Raw genomic sequence first — 21,297 nt, forward strand, 5'->3', positions numbered from 1 at the left:
AGCCAGGCTGGAGAATCGCCGGCACCAGTGCGAATCGCGCCACGCCGCCATGACGCCGGTCCGCCAATTCTCCGGAAAGCGGAAAATCGGCGCCATTGGCCCTGGCACAGTCGGTGCGGTGCCGGTCGGGGGCTGCTCTACGGGGCCCCCCTGGCGATTCTCGGCCCGGGATGGGCCGAGCGGCCACGCCAAAATAGCTGAGTCCCGCCGCCGCCGTTCACACCTGCTCTTAGCCGGTGGGACCTTGGTGTGGATGCATCTGGGGGCTGCCTGGTGGGGCGGGAGAGGGGTCCGACCCCGAGGGGGGGCCTCCGCTGTGACATGGCCCACGATCGGGGCCTACCGATCGGCGAGCCGGCCTCTCGGGCTGGGTGCCTCTTTTGCTCCACGCTGGCCCCTGCAGCTCTATGCCATGTTGTGTCGGGGCTGGCGCAGTGAAGGCAGCCACTGCGCATGTGCGGCAATCCCGCCTGTCCCACTGCGCATGCGCGGACCCCACGGCGCCCATCTGATGCCAGGATCGGCAGCTGGAGCGGCGTGGGTCGCCCCAGTGCCATGCTGGCCTCCTGTAGGGATCAGAATTTCGGCTCCTGAGGGCATGTTGACGCTGTCGAGAAACGCGACGGGGTTTACGGCGGCGTCAACACTTAGCCTCAGGATCAGAGAATCCCGCCCCTGGTACTTGGATTTCTCGAAAGCGTTTGATAAGTTGTCGCATCAAAGGTTATTGCAGAAAATAAATGCTCATGGTGTAAGGATTCACATATTAGCCTGGACTAAAGATTGGCTGGTTGCAGAAAACAGAGTCTTATGGTTCCATAAGACCATAAGACACAGGAGCAGAATTAGGCCATTTGGCCCAACGAGTCTGCTCCACTATTCAATCATGGTTGATATTTTCTCATCCCCATTCTCCTGCCTTCTCCCCATAACACCTGATCCCCTTATTAATCAATAACCTATCTATCTCTGTCTTAAAGACACTCAGTGATTTGGCCTCCACTGCTTTCTGTGGCAAAGAGTTCCACAGAGTCACCACCCTCTCGCTGGAGAAATTCCCCGTCATCTCTGTTTTAAAGGAATGTCTCTTTAGTCTGAGATTGTGTCCTCTGGTTCTAGTTTTTCCTACAAGTGGAAATATCCTCTCCACGTCCACTCTATCCAGGCCTCGCAGTATCCTGTAAGTTTCAATAAGATCTCCCCTCATCCTTCTAAACTCCAATGAGTACAGACCCAGAGTCCTCAACCGTTCCTCATACGTCAAGCTCTTCATTCCAGGGATCATTCTTGTGGACCTCCTCTGGTCCTTTTCCAAGGCCAGCACATCCTTTCTTAGATATGGCGCACAAAACTCTTGTGGGTGACTCCAGAACTTAGGGGAGACCGTTTTAAAATTAGGAGTCCTCCTTATCGGACAGAGATGAGGAGAATTTTTCTCTCTCAGAGGATTGTGTGACTTTGGAACTCTCCAACTCAGGTGGGGGAAGCTGGGTCACTGAACATGTTTAAGACAGAGGTAGATAGATTCTTGTTTGGTAAAGGAATCAAAGGTTATCGGGAGTAAACAGGAACATGTAACTCAACGCAAACAGGTCAGCCATGATCTTATTGAATGACGGAGCAGGCTCGAGGGGCCGAAAGGCCTTCTTCTGCTCCTATTTTGTACGCTCATAAGCCACACACCATCCTGGAAAATGTATTGTCGTTCCTTCGCTGTCGCTGGGGTCGAGGTCCGGCAACTCCCTTCCTACCAGCACTGTGGGTGTACCTACACCACATGGACTGCAGCGGTTAAAGAAGGCAGCTCGCCATCCATTCTCAGGGATAATAAGAGATTGAGACGGGTTAATAAATGTTGACCTTGCTAGCAATGCCCACATCCCAAGAGAAAAGAAAAGAAAACATAAAAACAGTTAAATTCCCCCGTACTTTGACTGTGCCTCTTCCGCCAGCTGCACTGTCTTTTCAATCTCTTTGGATCAATGATTTCCAGTGACAATTCTGACAAACACTGCGCCTGTTAAACTTTGCACCAAATTAGATTCTGCACATATTTTCCTTTCCTCTGTCTGGTCAATCAGCATTTGAAACTTCTGTACTCGCAGATGAAATTGCTGTATGAATTCCAATCAGATTGCTGTTGCCCTATCTCTAACCCTATTCTACATCCTTCATACTGGCTTTGTTACTTCAGGACTAATTGAAATTCTGGGATAAATATAAACAATTCTTTTTTTAATGTGCACGACGCACCAACGGGGAATCAAAACCAACCACCGTGAATTTCCAGCGGCAACACTTTATGCCCATAACTGTGTTCGGAAGGTATATTGCTGCTCTGCATCCCAGTCGTGTAGAGAAAATCATGAGACATCCCACAGCTTTTTGATTAGTTTGGCATTTCCCACAATAAAGGTTACGTTGCTCAAAATATAACATAGCTCAGTAACTTAAAAATTTATCACTTTCAGTGAGTGAATGTGGAGCTCTATTGAAATGTGCCCCCCCCCCCCCATTTCCATTATCTTTGCTGACCATGTTTCAATCTAACACAACACAAAGGATGGTGTTCTCAGCTAATGGGTTTGACAGTCTCCTAACTGTGAAAAGTGCCTTCCACCTGACTCACTGCACCATCCCCTCCAACCGGGTAACATTGTTGCGTAGCTCCACCGCACAAAGACTTCAGCTCATGACAGCAAAGTTAGACTGACACCCAATGCAAGCCATTGGTGAGACCGCTCCTGGAGGATTGTGCACAGTTTTGGTCCCCTTATTTGAGGAAAGATTTAATGGCGTCGGAGGCAGTTCAGAGGAGGTTGATTCCAGAGATGAGGGGTTTGCCGTACGAGGAGAGACTGAACCGTTTAGGCCGACAGTCTCTCGAGTTCAGAAGGAGAGATCTAATTGAGGTATACAAGATGCTAAATGGCATGGATAAAGTAGACGTGGAGCTGATGCTTCCTCTTGTGGGGCATTCTAAAACAAGAGGTCAGAAGCTTGGATTAAGAGGTAGCAGATTTGAGGAAAAACTACTTCTCCCAAAGAATCTGTGGAATTTGGTACTCCAGAGTCCGGTGGATGCTGGGACAAGTGAGTAAATTTAAGGAGTTGTTAGAGTTGTTAATTGGTAATGGGTTGAAGGGTTATGGAGAACGGGCAGGTCGGTGGAGTTGAGGCCAGCCAGTGGATCAGCCAGTGAAGATATTTTGGCTCGGGAGGTTAAATTGTCTACTCCTGCTCCAAGGTCATGTGTTCTGGGGAGGAGATGCTCTGGCTGATTTTGCAATCCTGCTCTTGGCCTGTTGCATTGTTGGTAGCAGATGAGGAGCATATCAGCCATGATAGAATGGCGGAGCTGACCCGATGGGCCAAATGGCCAACTTCTGCTCCTATATCTTCTGAACTTATGAACGGGGTGCTGCACTGTCAGGTGCTGTGATGTTAAATTCAGGCCCCCGTTTGCCTTCCCTAGGGGGAATAAAAGATCCCGTGCCACTGTATCAAAGAAGAGCAGCTGAGTTCCCTCTGGTGTGCAGCCAGGGATGGCCACATTTGCTTTTTGTTTTCTGGAGATAATCCGATTTTCCTCTGCATTCCTGACCTGTGCCATTTTCCTCTGGCCTTTTTAAGAGTCAGTAATGCAGGTGAGCAAAACCCACCCCCACCCCCGTCGAGACTAGGTTTCCCATTTTACGGAGGGAAACAAAATTGGCATTGCTCCCACACACTGTTTTCGTCGGGCGTGCGTGGTTTCAGAAACCCATCCAAAGCACAACAGGTTTGAGAGTTTGTGAAGAAAATGGAAAGCCTGCTGAGGAATCCGGAACATTCTGAAAGATAAGAGCAAGATGTTTTCACACCTTCCGTATGTTACTATCAGATGGTGTGGTTTCCTCCCACAGTCCACAGTTGTTCAGGTTAGGTGGATTGACCATGCTAAATAATAATAATAATAATAGCTTAAGGTCAGAGGTAGGCTTCAATGAATTTACTATGAAAAGCCCCTAGTCGCCACATTCCGGCGCCTGTTCGGGGAGGCTGGTACGGGAATTGAACCAGCACTGCTGGCCTTGTTCTGCAATACAAGCCAGCTGTTTAGCCCACTGTGCTAAACCAGCCCCTTTGCCCCTTAATGCTGAAAAGGTTAGTTGGGGTTACTGGGCTACAGGGATAGGGTGGGGGGCATGGGCCGGAATAGGGTGCTTCTTCAGGGGGGTTGGTGCAGACTCGATGGGCCAAAGAGCCTCCTTCAGCACGGTAGGGATTCTACGATTCTGTGAGAGAAACGCAGTTAACACAGTAACCTGCTCCCTTACATTGACTGATATGGACTCTGCTTTGAGATTTAATTGAGCACCTTCTGGTCTTTCCTTCACCTGTTTGGATAGCATTGGCTGTGACGAATACATGATGGAGTTTCAAGCGCTAATAGGTTTCAGCAATCGGTTTTCCAGTCATCTGAGAATGAATGACAGTTTCAAGAAGTTGTAACATCAGATTGTCTCTTTGATGTCCTTTTGTGGTTTGTCGACACAACCAATAAGATTACAAGAATCACTCATTTTCTTTACATGGCAGTCATATGAAGGGTTTTATTAGATGGTAAAACATGTCATGATATGCAGACATGCAGATAATGATATACAGACAGGCAGCTAATGAACACAAAGAACAGGACATGACCAATGAGCAGGCAGGACACTCAGGGGTGCTATCTCACTATAAAAGGCACGAGGCACTCACATTCCGCCTCTTTCCACTGATGAACATCTACAGAGTGAGTCAGGGTGTATGTACAGTATCACACCTCAAGCACGTGGCTAAGAGCTAGTCTGGTTCAGTCAGACAGAGTAACCACACTTAGGTTAGCAGAGAGTCGAGAACTCATAGGGAACTGTGCTAACTATGCTACTGGTTCAATAAATCAGATTGAACTAACTTTCAAGGTCTGGAGTATCTTTTGGTTAAAGCTGCATCCAATTGCAGCCTGTGTTATCCCAGAGTACATAACACATCAAAACATTTGATCTTTGCGAGGAATGTAAAATGTTTCCTGATGATATTCCACAGAATCCGAAGACTGTGCATAGTGCATAGTGGGTTGAGAGGCTATCCAGGATATGTGGGGGAGAATAGAGGTGGTACGGGTGATAGACTGGCATGGGGACTGGATGGGGTGGGTGGCGAGGGAGGTGAGGGGTGAAGTTTTGGGGGACATTTAAACACGGTTGGGAGCTTTGATACTGATTTGGAGAACAGAGGCTGGCTGGCCTGCTAACCAGCCCAACTCTCCACCCACATTCCTCATGCACTCCAGCACGACCCTCAAAATTCTTTTCCTACCTTATTAATCAACTTGGAGTACCCAATTCTTGTTTCTTTAAATTGAGTGGCAATTTAGCGTGGCCAATCCGCCAACCCTGCACATGTTTGGATTGTGGGGGTGAGGCCCACGCAGACAGGGGGAGAATCTGCAAACACCACACGGGCAGTGACCCGGGGCCGGCATCGAACCCGGGTCCCCGGCGCCATGAGGCAGCAGTGCTAACCACTGCGCCGCCGTGCTGCCCTGCGACCCTGTTGTGTCAAGTGTGGAGTTTGTGAGTTGCAAGAGTTCAAAGGTCGGGTTTATCGGAGCTTGGAGGGAAATTCAGCCCCCAGCCCACAACGGTAGCTAAAACAGGCCATTCTTAAAATGGTAAATATACAGAATCACAGTAATCCACATGCGCTCAGTTCAAATCTTCACTTAAATGCTCAGGAAAACATTGGGAAAGAGAGCGTAATCTCATTCTCTTTCTGATTTTGATGTTGAATTACTGCTGTAATCCAAAAGGGATTAACGAAAAGCGCGGCAGAGTTACAGGCACCAACCACTGCCGGCAAAATGAAAACAAGCGACTTGCATAAATTCTGTAAGTTATACAGATAGAGTCAGTGAGTCACATAGAAAACCAAAAAGGTGGTTAAATATAGACAGGAAAAACAAGGAATAATGGAAATGATAAGAGGATGTGGAAGAGGAATATGCCAATTAACTCAGGTCTTTTTTGGTACTAATCAACATTTCCCACCTGTGTCCTTTCATATATCCCTCAGTCAATTCTTCTCCATCATGGAAAAAAAAGGTAATTATCTGTCATTGTCAGGCGGGTGTTTGGGGATCTTCCTATGCACAAATTGGCTGCTGCGTTTCCTACATTGCAACACTGACAAGACTTTGAAAACCCTTCATCGGTTGTGAAGCACTTGGGGGCGCCCTGGGATCATAATAATTATCTTTATTAATGTCACAAGTAGGCTTACATTAACGCTACAATTTTAAAATTTTAGAATACCCAATTCATTTTTTCCAATTAAGGGGCAATTTAGCGTGGCCAATCTACCTACCCTGCACATCTTTGGGTTGAGGGGGTGAATCCCACGCAAACACAGGGAGAATATGCAAACTCCACACAGACAGTGACCCAGAGCCGGGATCGAACCTGGGACCTTGGCGCCATGAGGCAGCAGGGCTAACCCACTGTGCCATCGTGCTGCCCTACATTAACGCTGCAATGATGTTCCTGTGAAAATCCCCTCGTTGCCACATTCTGGCGCCTGTTCGGGTACACATGGAGAGAATTCAGAATGTCCAAATCACCTAACCTGCACACCTTTGGACTGTGGGAGGAAACTGGAGCACCCGGAGGAAACCCACGCAGACACGGGGAGAACGTGCAGACTCCGCACAGACAATAACCCAAGCGGGAATCGAACCTGGACCCTGGTGATGTGAAGCAACAGTGCTAACCACTGTGCTACCCTGCCACCCATTTAAGAAACACCAAATGGGGCTTCTGGATTTGAACCAGAGACCTCTTGATCTTGCTCTACCACTGAGGTGTCATGAAAGGAGCTATGCACAATGCAAGCCCTTCTCACATTTTCCATACTTACATCCAGTTGCCCAGTGAACCATGTGCCCATAGCTGTGCTTTGATGGATGAGCGCACAGTTGTGCTTTGATGGGGGCTGAGATACCAAATGTCACAAAACGTTGGCCGCCAACGCAAGATCTTGGGCAGCACGGTAGCATAGTGGTTAGCACTGTTGCTAAGGTAAATATTGGTCCTTTAGAGGATGAGAAGGGAGTTTTAATAATGGGAAATGAGGAAATGGCTGAAGAACTGAACAGGTTTTTTGGGTCGGTCTTCACAGTGGAAGACACAAATAACATGCCAGCGACTGATAGAAATGAGGCTATGACAGGTGAGGACCTTGAGAGGATTGTTATCACTAAGGAGGGAGTGATGGGCAAGCTAATGGGGCTAAAGGTAGACAAGTCTCCTGGCCCTGATGGAATGCATCCCAGAGTGCTAAAAGAGATGGCTAGGGAAATTGCAGATGCACTAGTGATAATTTACCGAAATTCACTAGACTCTGGGGTGGTCCCGGTGGATTGGAAATTAGCAAACGTGACGCCACTGTTTAAAAAAGGAGGTAGGCAGAAAGCAGGAAATTATAGGCCAGTGAGTTTAACTTCGGTAATAGGGAAGATGCTGGAATCTATCATCAAGGAAGAAATTGCGAGGCATCTGGATAGAAATTGTCCCATTGGGCAGACGCAGCATGGGTTCGTTAAAGGCAGGTCATGCCTAACTAATTTAGTGGAATTTTTTGAGGACATTACCAGTGCAGTAGATAACGGGGAGCCGATGGATGTGGTATATCTGGATTTCCAGAAAGCCTTTGACAAGGTGCCACACAAAAGGTTGCTGCATAAGATAAAGATGCATGGCATTAAGGGTAAAGTAGTAGCATGGATAGAGGATTGGTTAATTAATAGAAAGCAAAGAGTTGGGATAAATGGGTGTTTCTCTGGTTGGCAATCAGTAGCTAGTGGTGTCCCTCAGGGATCCGTGTTGGGCCCACAATTGTTCACAATTTACATTGATGATTTGGAGTTGGGGACCAAGGGCAATGTGTCCAAGTTTGCAGATGACACTAAGATGAGTGGTAAAGCGAAAAGTGCAGAGGATACTGGAAGTCTGCAGAGGGATTTGGATAGGTTAAGTGAATGGGCTCGGGTCTGGCAGATGGAATAAAATGTTGACAAATGTGAGGTTATCCATTTTGGTAGGAATAACAGCAAACGGGATTATTATTTAAACGATAAAATATTAAAGCATGCCGCTGTTCAGAGAGACTTGGGTGTGCTAGTGCATGAGTCACAGAAGGTTGGTTTACAAGTGCAACAGGTGATTAAGAAGGCAAATGGAATTTTGTCCTTCATTGCTAGAGGGATGGAGTTTAAGACTAGGGAGGTTATGTTGCAATTGTATAAGGTGTTAGTGCGGCCACACCTGGAGTATTGTGTTCAGTTTTGGTCTCCTTACTTGAGAAAGGACGTACTGGCGCTGGAGGGTGTGCAGAGGAGATTCACTAGGTTAATCCCAGAGCTGAAGGGGTTGGATTATGAGGAGAGGTTGAGTCGACTGGGACTGTACTCGTTGGAATTTAGAAGGATGAGGGGGGATCTTATAGAAACATTTAAAATTATGAAGGGAATAGATAGGATAGATGCGGGCAGGTTGTTTCCACTGGCGGGTGACAGCAGAACTAGGGGGCATAGCCTCAAAATAAGGAGAAGTAGATTTAGGACTGAGTTTAGGAGGAACTTCTTCACCCAAAGGGTTGTGAATCTATGGAATTCCTTGCCCAGTGAAGCAGTTGAGGCTCCTTCATTACATGTTTTTAAGGTAAAGATAGATAGTTTTTTGAAGAATAAAGGGATTAAGGGTTATGGTGTTCGGGCCGGAAAGTGGAGCTGAGTCCACAAAAGATCAGCCATGATCTAATTGAATGGCGGAGCAGGCTCGAGGGGCCAGATGGCCTACTCCTGCTCCTAGTTCTTATGTTCACAGCTCCAGGGTCCCAGGTTCGATTCCAGGCTTGGGTCACTGTCTGTCCCCGTGTCTGCGTGGTTTCCTCCGGGTGCTCCGGTTTCCTCCCACAGTCCAAAGGTGTGCAGGTTAGGTGAATTGGACATTCTGAATTCTCTCTCTGTGTACCCGAACAGGCGCCAGAATGTGGCAGCGAGGGGATTTTCACATCATTGCAGCGTTAATGTAGGGCAGCACGGTGGCACAGTGGGTTCGCCCTGCTGCCTCACTGCACCGAGGTCCCAGGTTCGATCCCGGCTCTGGGTCACTGTCTGTGTGGAGTCTGCACATTCTCCCCATGTGTGTGGGTTTCCTCCGGGTGCTCCGGTTTCCTCCCACAATCCAAAGATGTGCAGGTTAGGTGGAGTGGCCATGCTAAATTGCCCTTAGTGTCCAAAATTGCTCTTAGTGTTGGGTGGGGTTACTGGGTTATAGGGATAGGGTGGAGGTGTGGGCTTGGGTAGGGTGCTCTTTCTAAGAGCTGGTGCAGACTCGATGGGCTGAATGGCCTCCTTCTGCACTATAACTTCTATGAACTTTGCACGGCAGGCTGACAGCACACAAGGTGGTTGAGACTCATGTGTAATTGCAGGCTCTGTCCACCGAGTGATGCTGTGGGGCAGGCTACATTTGTCTGAGCCGTCTCTGGGTGAGGCAGCAGCCATGTTGGTTTAACAGCGCAATGTCAAGTAGAACGTTTTTAAGGAAAAATTGAATTTTTAAGAAATATAGCCCTCCAGGATAGACGGTCTATCAGTGTCAGCTGCGGCTGAGTGGGTAGCACTCTCGCCTCTGCGTCAGTTGTTTGGGGATGGAGACTCACTCCAAGGGACGTGAACTCATAACCCAGACTCACCATCAGCACAGTACTGAGGGAGAGTGGTCCACCATTGGGTATGTTAAACTAAGGCCTGGTTTGACCTCTCAAGTGGACAGAAAAGCTCCCATGGCACTATTTTTAAAAAGAGCCAGGGAATTAGTCCTGGTATCCTGGACAATTATTCCTTCAAACAGCATGACAAAATCGTCTGGCCATTATTAGATCGCAGTTTGTGGTTTTCTGCCGGAACATTGACTGCCACGTGTCCGACAGTGACAAGACTTCAAACGTGCGTTGTTGGGTGCGCTGGGCTCACGAATGCCACGATACAAATGTGAGGCCTGAATTTTCATGTGTTCAGAAAACATCTCCGTCTAGCTGAAAATGCCGTCAGAGGCTTAAATCCCGAAGTTCCATCCCTGAACCCGGCCTCCAGCTATTTTGCCGGGAGGGAGGGGTGGGGGAAAGGGGATAGAAATGTGTCCCCGTTCCTGGAGACAGCTGCCCACATAAATCAGCAGTTGCCTCCACGCATAAGTGACAGTGGGAAGGAAGTTGTCTGAAGACAGAAGTGTGCGGATGAGACCCGGTAAGAGCATGCCTCGTTTGGAGTGCCGGGGCACCCTTCTGGAGGGGTAAGGTACCCCTTTAGATATGGACCGGGATTTTCCAGCCCTGTTATTGGGGGACATGCCGCGGGAGTTTCGGCGGCTCAGCTCTATTGGCTTTTGGTGGGACTGGACGATCTCGGGTGGTCTTGGGCCACCTTGGGAGAGGTAATGTATCTTTTTGGGATGGGAAACTTTAGTGAGTGGCGAGGCATCCTTTGGGAGAGGTAAGGGGTAAAATAGACAGGATTGTGCGTAAAATATGCATAAATTCATTGGAACTCTCAAAATGTCAAGGAACTGTTAAAGCTGTCAATAAACTGTCAAAATCCATTGTAACTGTCAAAGCTGTCAAGGACTTTAATTCTGCTGGGCTTTATATTTTTAAAGAAGTGTGGAGTAATCAGTATTTGATATTTCACTTTGTTGGTTGACATAAGTCAGAGGCTCATCATTATGGGATTTGTACTGCATAACTGATTTCACAACTTAACAGTACATTGGGGTGTTTATTTTCATGAGAGACTAGTTGAAGGAATTTCAACGTACTGAATGTTTTTATACCAATGAGAGCATATAAAAAAAAATAGTGGTGTTATTCATGGATGCATAACTGTATTTTATGTCAGCATGGTTCCTGAGGTTTGGCCATGGTGATATGGTGTGCAGGAGGGTAAGGGCAAGGGGTGGTGGGTGGGGTCATGGATGGGAGCAAGAATCTGGGCCTGAGACTTTATTTTTTTCTGGGCTGTTAGTACGTACTTGCCAGCTGATCTGTCATCTGATCTGCCATCCCCTACTCCATTGCCCCTACCTTCCCACACACTCCCATCGTGATAAAGTGTGAAACTAGCTGTCTTGACCCAGATCACTAATTCAATTTGTGGTGGCAGCCAAGAACACCTTGGGCTGGATCTAATGTGATGGCTCCAGATTCAGTCCAAATCTGTCTCCTTAAATAAATCTGGAGGAATTGCCAATGTCACTCCACCGTGACGTGAGCCCAGTCAGCCCCTCACAGATTCCAGTTGTCTCCATCAGTCACCATCGCCACATATGACTTTTCTTCGCCCTTCACTGGCTGCAGTTGAGAGAATGGCCTGGTATCAGCTGTCAGTCATCACAAAGACAAATAAATTATTTCTTTGTCCTCCCCGCCACCAACTCATCTGACAGGATTTAACAGGTTAACAAGTGCGCACTGGTCTTGGATGCCATTTCCATTCACCGCTTCTGGGCCTTGGACACCATTCAGCCCATACGTCCATCCCCCCCTGCCCACTAACCCCCCTCCCCCACAGTCCCAATCCTTCAGTAGCATTTAGTTTATTTCCCTCCTCTCTCCTCACACCTTCTCCCCCACTTTCCTCCTCGCCTTCCTCTCCGTTCGTTCTCTTTCCCAATCTCCCGGTCCACCCTGTCACCATCATCTTCCTGTCTCTCCCCGTTCTTCCTCTTCTGCTCTCTGCCACCCGCTCCCCACCCTGACCACCTTGTCCACCTTCATCGTTCCCTCCTCATCTCTCCCCCTCTTTTCTCAACCCGCCAGGAGGTTGAATTGTCAGTAAAACTGATGATACCCGGGATCGGAAAGTACGAATCGTGAGGGGGTTCAACTAGTCAAGTGTGGAAATGCAGATATACGTGGATAAGAAACACAGATTGGTAAAACAATAATGTATTCAGACTTCAAGCGAAACCTGTTTGTCTTTTTAACCACCACTTTTAATACCACCTTCTCCTGCCCTCCCGATCTTTCATCATGCGCAGGCGATAGAATTCTACAGATGGCAGATGTCCTGTGGTGCCTGCCCCGAGCTTGCTGAGCGCCAGCAGGCAAGTTGACCATTGAGGGCGTTGCCGCTAAATCTAATCCCAACCTCACTACCAAGTGCTTCTAAATGGTGATAAGGCCTTTAAATTTATGGAAGAGTTTGATAAGGCGGACATGGGGAAGATACTTTCATTTGTGGTGTGAGCGTCGAAAGTGTCGACAAGTCTTCATAGAATTTACAGTGCAGAAGGAGGCCATTCGGCCCATCGAGTCTGCACCGGCTCTTGGAAAGAGCACCCTACCCAAGGTCAACACCTCCACCCTATCCCCATAACCCAGTAGCCCCACCCAACACTGAGGGCAATTTTGGACATGAATTTGGGGCCTCACGGTAGCATGGTGGTTAGCATCAATGCTTCACAGCTCCAGGGTCCCAGGTTCGATTCCCGGCTGGGTCACTGTCTGTGTGGAGTTTGCACGTCCTCCCCGTGTCTGCGTGGGTTTCCTCCGGGTGCTCCGGTTTCCTCCCACAGTCCAAAGATGTGCGGGTTAGGTGGATTGGCCATGCTAAATTGCCCATAGTGTAAGGTTAATGGGGGGATTGTTGGGTTACGGGTATACGGGTTACGTGGGTTTAAGTAGGGTGATCATTGCTCGGCACAACATCGAGGGCCGAAGGGCCTGTTCTGTGCTGTACTGTTCTATGTTCTATGTTCTAATGGCAATTTATCATGGCCAATCCACCTAACCTGCACATCTTTGGACTGTGGGAGGAAACCGGAGCACCCGGAGGAAACCCAAGCACACACGGGGAGGATGTGCAGACTCCGCACAGACAGTGACCTAAGCCGGAATTGAACCTGGGACCCTGGAGCTGTGAAGCAATTGTGCTATCCACAATGCTACCGTGCTGCCCCAATGGTCACTAATCAATCCAAGAGGGGACTCAAGAGACACTTGTTATCCTGAGAATGTGGGACTCACTATCACAGGGAATGGTTGAAGGCAGCACGGCAGCACAGTGGGTAGCACTGTTGCGTCACAGCAACAGGGTTCAGGTTTGATTCCCGGCTTGGGTCTCTGTCTGTGCGGAGTCTGCGTGGGGTTCCTCCGGGTGCTCTGGTTTCCTCCCACAAGTCCCGAAAAACGTACTTGTTAAGTGAATTGGACATTCTGAATTCTCCCTCTGTGTACCCGAACATGCGCAGGAATGTGGCGACTAGGGGATTTTCACAGTAACCTCATTGCAGTGTTAATGTTAGCCTACTTGTGACAATAAAGACCATTAAAAAAAAGTGAATGATACGGATGTATTTAAGAGGAAACTGATTAAATGCAGCAGGGGGAGAGGAATAGAAGGATATGCTGATGGAGTGAGATAAAGAGGGCTGGGAGGATCCTTATGTGGAGCTTAGAAACCAGCAGAGAGAAGTCGGGTCGGACGGCCATTTTTTTGTGCTGTAAATAAAATTCTGATTCTATTGGAAGAATAATGAGGAAAGATCGGCATGTATTTATATAATACCTGTCATGACCTCCTGATTCCCCAAAGCGCCAGTTAAATGTTTTTCAGCTGCAGGTGCAGATTTCCAACATGACACAATGCCAGAAATGGTGGAATTTCTAAGTCCAGCCCCCGAACCCAGCATTTACCGACTTCACGGGCGTGACAATGGACTCAGGCGGGGGTTCGCACATGTGTGATTCAAGGGGATGTGGTTGACCATTTAAATCACCAGCTGTCTCCACTGAAGTGGGATTTTGGAAGGCTAAGCGTGTGAAATGCAGACAGTGCAGATTTGACCAGATGAGAGGTGGTCCGAACTTGGTGGGTTCATTTGGATAGCCAGGGTACTCCTTTGGAGAAGTAAAGTATCTCTTTGGATAGGGTTCCGGGACACCTTTGGAAGAGATACAGCATTCCTTGGGAGAGGTAAGGCACCCTTTGGGATTGATAAAATTGAACATGATTCTGCATTTTTTTTACACACAAATTCATTGGAATTGTTAAGCTGTCAAAGAACTATCCAGCTATCCAACACCTATCCATCAGTCAAGGAACTGTCAAAGCTGTCAAGGTAATGTCAAAGGTGATGCGACCATCAATTCACAAGACACGTGGTTGGAGGTGAACAGTGGTTTTAATAGTCTGACAACTGAGCCTGCCTGCGACGAGATGAACTGGCAGCAGGCTCACGACTGCAGATCTTTATACTTCTGGTTAGTGGGAGGAGCCATGGGCGGAACCACGGGCGGAGCCAAGGGTGGAGCCCAGTACAAACTCATCTCCCCCTATGGGCAGAGCCGCGCAACTGCTCGTATACCGAGCTTACATAGACACAACACATACAATATAACACAGTGTGAATTATTAGGATTGTGATTCACCACAAAAGGTTTCTTGGTGAGTTAGCATGGAGGGATTAAGAGCAAAGGGTTGTGATTAGGCAGCATTGGTTGGAATGGGAGTATGAGGGGCCATGGTGAGCGGGGGAGGGGGGGCGGTCGGTGGAGGTGAGGGGCGGGGGATGGAAGGCTGCTTTTTTTGGTTTAATATTTTCTTTTATTTATTAAAACATAGTGCCAGTTCCACCCCGCCCGCCCTGGCACCTGGCAGCACCCATACCCATTCCGGGACCCATAAGCTTCCACAAATGTGACAAATGTCCAGATGATCTGTTTTAATGATGATGGCTGCGATATAAATGTTGTGCAGGACATCAAGGATCGAACTTCTCTTTAGGAAGAGAAACAGTGGCTCCTCTAAGTCAGCTGGCTAGTTGGAAGATGCAGACCAGCATCCCTCTGGCTGAGATCAGCTAACAAAGCGCATACTGGTGTTCGACCTCGCTTCTCTGTTTAGCCGACCATCTTTCTCTTCGAGTTTTCTTTTGAGAAACTGCAGCAGCAACTGGTTAAATGGCTTCACTGTTTATTGATTCGTACAGCAGGAACACACAATATTGATTTTGCTGCTTAAGGCACCAACAGTGCAATATATTTTTTAAAATCGTTCTGACCTGCAATAGTAATACCAAGACCCTCTGGGTTGGACAATTCTGATTAAAAACCCTCTCAGTACAGCAGTGTTCCCAGGTTGACGATGACAATCTATGGGTCTGCCAAAAACTGGCAGGTCAAATTTGTGTTTCACCCGCACTCCTCAAAACTATCAATCAAGTGTATTGTTATGTTTGGCATACTCCAGAACTGGAGCTGTGTTTGTGTAGCACAAGAGTTTTGAAGCTGTCAAACACGGTGACAGGCCCCTTTACAAGGCGTACGCTCTGTGAAAGTGGATACTGAGATTTGGCTCATGTATGACCTGTACACGGGCTGAAAATTCTCCGTTTTGGAACTTACTATCCACCATAATCTTCATCACCATGCCTGACTGCTCACAGCACCGGCATCAATATATTTCCCTCATCCCAAGGCATGTCAGAGGAAGGTTGGCAGACAAGGGAGCGGGAGCCTCCGGCCTCCTGGACGCCTGCTCCTTGGCGGCGCGCCATTCCCTGGAGGCGGAATTCTCTGCTCCGGCCGCTGTCGGTGGGAATTCCCACTGAAGCCACTCCGCGTCGCCGGGAAACCTCTGGAGAATCCCGCCGCCTGCCAACAGCCAGAGAATTCCGGTCAAGATTTGACACCAAGGCGCACAAGGAGATGTCAGGACAGGTGAGTCAAAGCTTGGTCACCAGGGCAGCATGGTGGCACAGTGAGTGAGCACTGCTGCCTCACGCGCCGAGGTCCCAGGTTCGATCCTGGCTCTGGGTCACAGTCCGTGTGGAGTTTGCACATTCTCCCCGTGTCTGCGTGGGTTTCACCCCCACGTCCCAAAGATGTGCAGGATAGGTGGATTGGCCACGCTAAATTGCCCCTTAATTGGAAAAAATTAATTGGGTACTCTAAATTTATAAAAAACAAAGCTTGGTTACTGAAGTAAATTTTAAGGAACATTTAAAAGGAAAGAGAGAGAGGAGACGGATGCAGCTTTTAGGGTGGCAATTCCAGAGCAAATGCAGTGTCACGGGTTTACGCAATAGGTACACTGATGTGTACTGTGGACCACGATGGAGATGATTTTTCAGGACAGCAGCGGCTAATTTTCCAGCGGCGCAGGCGCTGCACCTCTGGTCACTGGCGGAGTCTCCCTGTCCTGCCGATGGTGACGGGGCTTTGCATGCCCGGCACACTCCTGCCAGTGGGGAATGCGCCATGGGGGGGCGGGGGACACACACCATCGGCAGGACCGGAAAGTCCCACCGGTAGGAAGGGCCGGGAAATTTAGGCCAATGGAGCTGTGACGCAGCACTCACGTCCCAGAGGCTTTGTACAACTGACGGGCAGCACTAAGGGGAGACGTGCCGACTCAACCTTATATATCTGGTCGGTAGTGTAAAGAAACCAGTTTGGGCTGACTGCTTGAGCCAGGCTACAGTGCCTCTTCACAGGATACATGGCCTAGCATGCGCATGGGCCTTGGGCCTTCAATCGAGGATGCTGAGGAAAGACAGTCTACCTGCACTCTAATACTGACTAAACATCTCTGTTGTGTTGGCTACACAGCCGGTCCATGTTCTAAAGGGACAAGAGTCAGAAACAAACCAACAACCATTGGCTACCACTGCTTATGTGGCTCCTATTTCCTTTTTGTCTATTTTACCCACAATTCAGGATGGCGGGTAGGCAATCCAAGCTGGTGAGGCCAATGGGGGATATCCAGTTTTAAAGGGTCAACACTGATTTAACACATTGGGAGAGGTGGGCTTGCTGAACATGCGAACATAGGAACTAAGAGCAGGAGTAGGCAATTCAGCCCTTCTAGCCCGGTCCGCCATTCGTGGGAAGTGTGTCGGGAACCGTGGGGACATTCCCATTCACGCTCAAAGGGTTAGGGACCAGCGGACAGGAGGGGAAAATTGGCTGCCCGTTTGTGTGGTGCGGGCAGAAGATCCAGGCCCTCGCCCACCCCTCGTAAAGTTCCCCCCTGGTGGGAAGGCATTGGGGATCCAACCTAGTGCGTCTCCCCCTCGTTTACCCAGCCACTCTTCACCGCCAAGTCCACCAACACCCAGCCAGGAATATTCGGCCCTCTGAGACTTTTCCCACTGGAGCAGGGTAGGCTAAGGGAAAGATTACTTGCGGTTTTTAAAAACAATGAAGGCTTTTGATGGAATTAACAGGGAAAGACTATTTCATCCGGTCAGTGACAAGTAACCATTGATTGGTAATTGGCACTAAGGCAGTTGGGAGATTTCCTTGACATTCATAGTTGTTGCCAATCCAATGGTTTGACTGTCGCCATTACTAAGGTTAGCTTTGTATTTAATAATAATAATCTTTATTAGTGTCACAAGTAGGCTTACATTGACACTGCAATGAAGTTACTGTGAAAATCCCCTCGTCGCCACATTCCGGCGCCTGTTCGGATACACAGAGGGAGAATTCAGAATGTCCAATTCACCTAACAAGCACGGCTTTCGGGACTTGTGGGAGGAAACCGGAGCACCCGGAGGAAACCCACGCAGACACGGAGAGAACGTGTGGAGTCCGCACAGACAGTCACCCAAACCGGGAATCGAACCTGGGGCCCTGGTGCTGGGAAGCAACGGTGCTAACCACTGTGCTACCATGCTACCCAAATATTTCCAGATTTTGTGAATTAATTGAAATTAAATGCTGCAGTTACAGTGGAAACATTTGGACTCAAGGCCCCCAGAGCATTGATCTGGGGAGGAGGGCGGGTGGCGGTTTTGGCCCTTCTCATCAGCGAGATCCTCGGGACCTGCTGGGGGTGACCCACTGCAGCAGGCACCCCAGGGCCGGGATGGGTGAGCAAAGCACCACCGACAGCGGCGGAGCCAGAAGGTTCCATCGGGGGACTGGGGGAGAGGGTGGGAGGGGTGGCGGTGTGGTGCGGTGGGGGGGGGGGGGGGGGGGGGGGGCTTCGCAGTTGCTGGAATCTCCCATCCTAGGATTCTGCATTGACAGCTCAGTAGCATCAGCACTCCTCTCTTGTGCCCTTACACTTAGAAAATCTCATTCTGTTGGCCTCAATTTTGTGTCCCGTTGTCCAATGATCCTGGAGATTCAAGAGTATCGTTTATATCCAAAGAAACTAATTATTAATTATATCTAAATTGCGTGTTGGAAACTGCGGCCATTCAAGTGACAATGGCAAGACTAAAACTCCTTTAAAATAATTATTTTCAAGCATGCAATGATGGGATGTATTATGGGGCAGTGATGGGCTGTGACAAATGTATCCAATCTGAGGCTTGCCATGGTTCACTTGGCTTATCAGCATCCCAGAGCAAGCAGGCAACCACAGTTGAGAAGTTATTTATCATAACGCGATTGCTTCCCGTGACACCTCCTCCATTTGTAACGTCTGGATGAGGAAAGATCATTGCACGCGAAAGGATCACGTTTCTATTTCTGTGAAATCACTGTGTGAAGGTGACACTGCAACGTAGCTTCAATTGAACTTCTATTTTTCTCACGTTCAAATCATTGCAAAGGAGGCGTAAAAAGAGAGGGGGGGGGGCGGGGAACATCAGGTGTTACAGCTGGGACGATAGTGACGTTTAAGGGGCATCTTGACAAATACATAGGGTGTGAATAGAGGGATACGGACCCCGGAAGTGTAGATGGTTTTAGTTTAGACGGGCAGCATAGTCGGCGCAGGCTTGGAGGGCCGAAGGGCCTGTTCCTGTGCTGTACTTTTCTTTGTTCTTTGTTCTCATTGTTCTTTAGAGGAGAGCTGTGGGAGTAGTCTTTGCGTATATTCAAGGCTGTGATAGACTTTTGATCAGTCGGGAAATCAAGGGTTATGGGGAAAGGGAAAGAAAGTGGATGTGAGGAACGTCGGATCAGCCATGATCCTACTGAATGGCGGAGCAGGCTCGAGGGACGAACGGCCTACCCCTGTTCCTATTTCTTATCGCCTTAGAACATAGAACATAGAACAGTACAGCACAGAACAGGCCCTTCGGCCCTCGATGTTGTGCCGAGCCATGATCACCCTACTCAAACCCACGTATCCACTCTATACCCGTAACCCAACAACCCCCCCCCTTAACCTTACTTTTTAGGAAACTACGGGCAATTTAGCATAGCCAATCCACCTAACCCGCACATCTTTGGACTGTGGGAGGAAACCGGAGCACCCGGAGGAAACCCACGCACACACGGGGAGGACGTGCAGACTCCGCACAGACAGTGACCCAGCCGGGAATCGAACCTGGGACCCTGGAGCTGTGAAGCATTTATGCTAACCACCATGCTACCATGCTGCCCACATTTAAGACCTTCTGGTCTTAAATATCGATCATTAATTTCCCACCAATTGGATTCCTATTACCATTAAGACAGAGGACTCAATGCAGCTGAAAGTCTTCAGGCATTTGAAATTACTTCTGTATTTTAAGCATTTTCTTCCCCACTACGTTTTTAGTTTCATTTCTAGAGTTAATTGGCATGGTGGTTGATTGCTGTTGGTGCGAGCTCTACTCCACATATCCACTATTCTGAAAAAAAGTAAATAAATCCTTCCGTTTTTCCTCAGGCTTTTATGTCCTTATTTCCTCGTGTGGCTTTTCCAGTTTGAGAAGTGTTCTACTGACAGCCCAATTTCTCAAACTCTTCAGTGTTTCAAAGGCTTGAATTATGACCACTTCAACTTTTCTTTTCTCCTGTTGGAATAAAGTTCACTCCGCCAACAGATCCCAAGAACTCAGCTTTAAATGTTAAAATCACCCTTGAAGTTCTTCCCTGAATTCTTTTTTATGTTCAAACACCCTCTTTCAACGTGGCCAGAGTCGGCATAATATCCAAAATATGATCCCACTTCCAAGTTATCAGCTTGACTTTGATCAAATGTTTCAACGATTAATCTCTGTACTTGATTAACCCGGCTGGCAACAGCTCCTGTTTGGTTAGTGGGCTGAACCTGTTCTCCACTGCCTTGTACCATTCTGGTCTGGCTGCCTGCCTTTGGAGTCTGCACGTTCTCCCCGTGTCTGCGTGGGTTTTCCTCCGGGTGCTCCGGTTTCTTCCTACAGTCCAAAGACGCGCAGGTTAGGTGGATTGACCATGCTAAGTTGCCCTTAGTGTCCCAAATGGTTAGGAGGGGTTGTTGGGTTACGGGGATAGGGTGGAGGTGAGGGCTTAAGTGGGTCGGTGCAGACTCGATGGGCCGAATGGCCTCCTTCTGCACTGTAGGTTCTATGTTCTATGTTCAATGTCTGACTGTCTGTCTGTCTGTCTGTCTGCCTGTCTGTCTCGATCTCTATCTATTGATTGTTTGATCAATCAGTCAATCTCTCTATCAGTCTATCTATCTATAGGTCTATCTATCTATGTAAATATATATATTGTGTGTGTATAAATAATATATATTTTTACGTATATTGGGGGGGAATCTTACCAGAATCGGCAATGAGTCAGGATCACACAGAGATCTGACATGGAACCCTCGCGATTCACAGTCTAGTTTTCTCTCCAGTCCTGAGGCACTTTGCCCAACAAAAGTGAGTGTGTGTGGTTTATAATAGTAATCATCTTTATTAGTGTCACAAGTAGGCTTACATTAACACTGCAATGAAGTTACTGTGAAAAGCTCCTAGTCTCCACACTCCGGCGCCTGTTCGGGTACACAGAGGGAGAATTCAGAAAGTCCAATTCATCTAAATTGCCCTTAGTGTCCAAAATTGTTCGGAGGGGCTGTTGGGTAACGGGGATAGGGTGGAGGTGAGGGGCTAGTTAAGCACATGGCTAAATCGCTAGCTTTGAAAGCAGACCAAGGCAGGCCAGCAGCACGGTTCAATTCCCGTACCAGCCTCCCCGAACAAGCGCCGGAATGTGGCGACGAGGGGCTTTTCACAGTAAATTCATTTGAAGCCTACTTCTGACAATAAGTTATTTTCATTCATTCATTTAATCTAACAGCACGTCTTTCGGGACTTGAGAGAGGAAACCGGAGCACCCGGAGGAAACCCACGCAGACACGGGGAGAACATGCAAACTCCACACAGACAGTGACCCAAGCCAAGAATCGAACCTGGGACCCTGGCACTGCGAAGTGACTGTGCTGTCGTCACTCTGGTGGGGCAGGGGGTCTTAGAGCCGGGAACCGGCTCCAAACAGGTCGGGGAGCCATCTTTA

This window comes from Scyliorhinus canicula, chromosome 1, assembly GCF_902713615.1.
Source record: "Scyliorhinus canicula chromosome 1, sScyCan1.1, whole genome shotgun sequence".
NCBI lineage: Eukaryota > Metazoa > Chordata > Chondrichthyes > Carcharhiniformes > Scyliorhinidae > Scyliorhinus > Scyliorhinus canicula.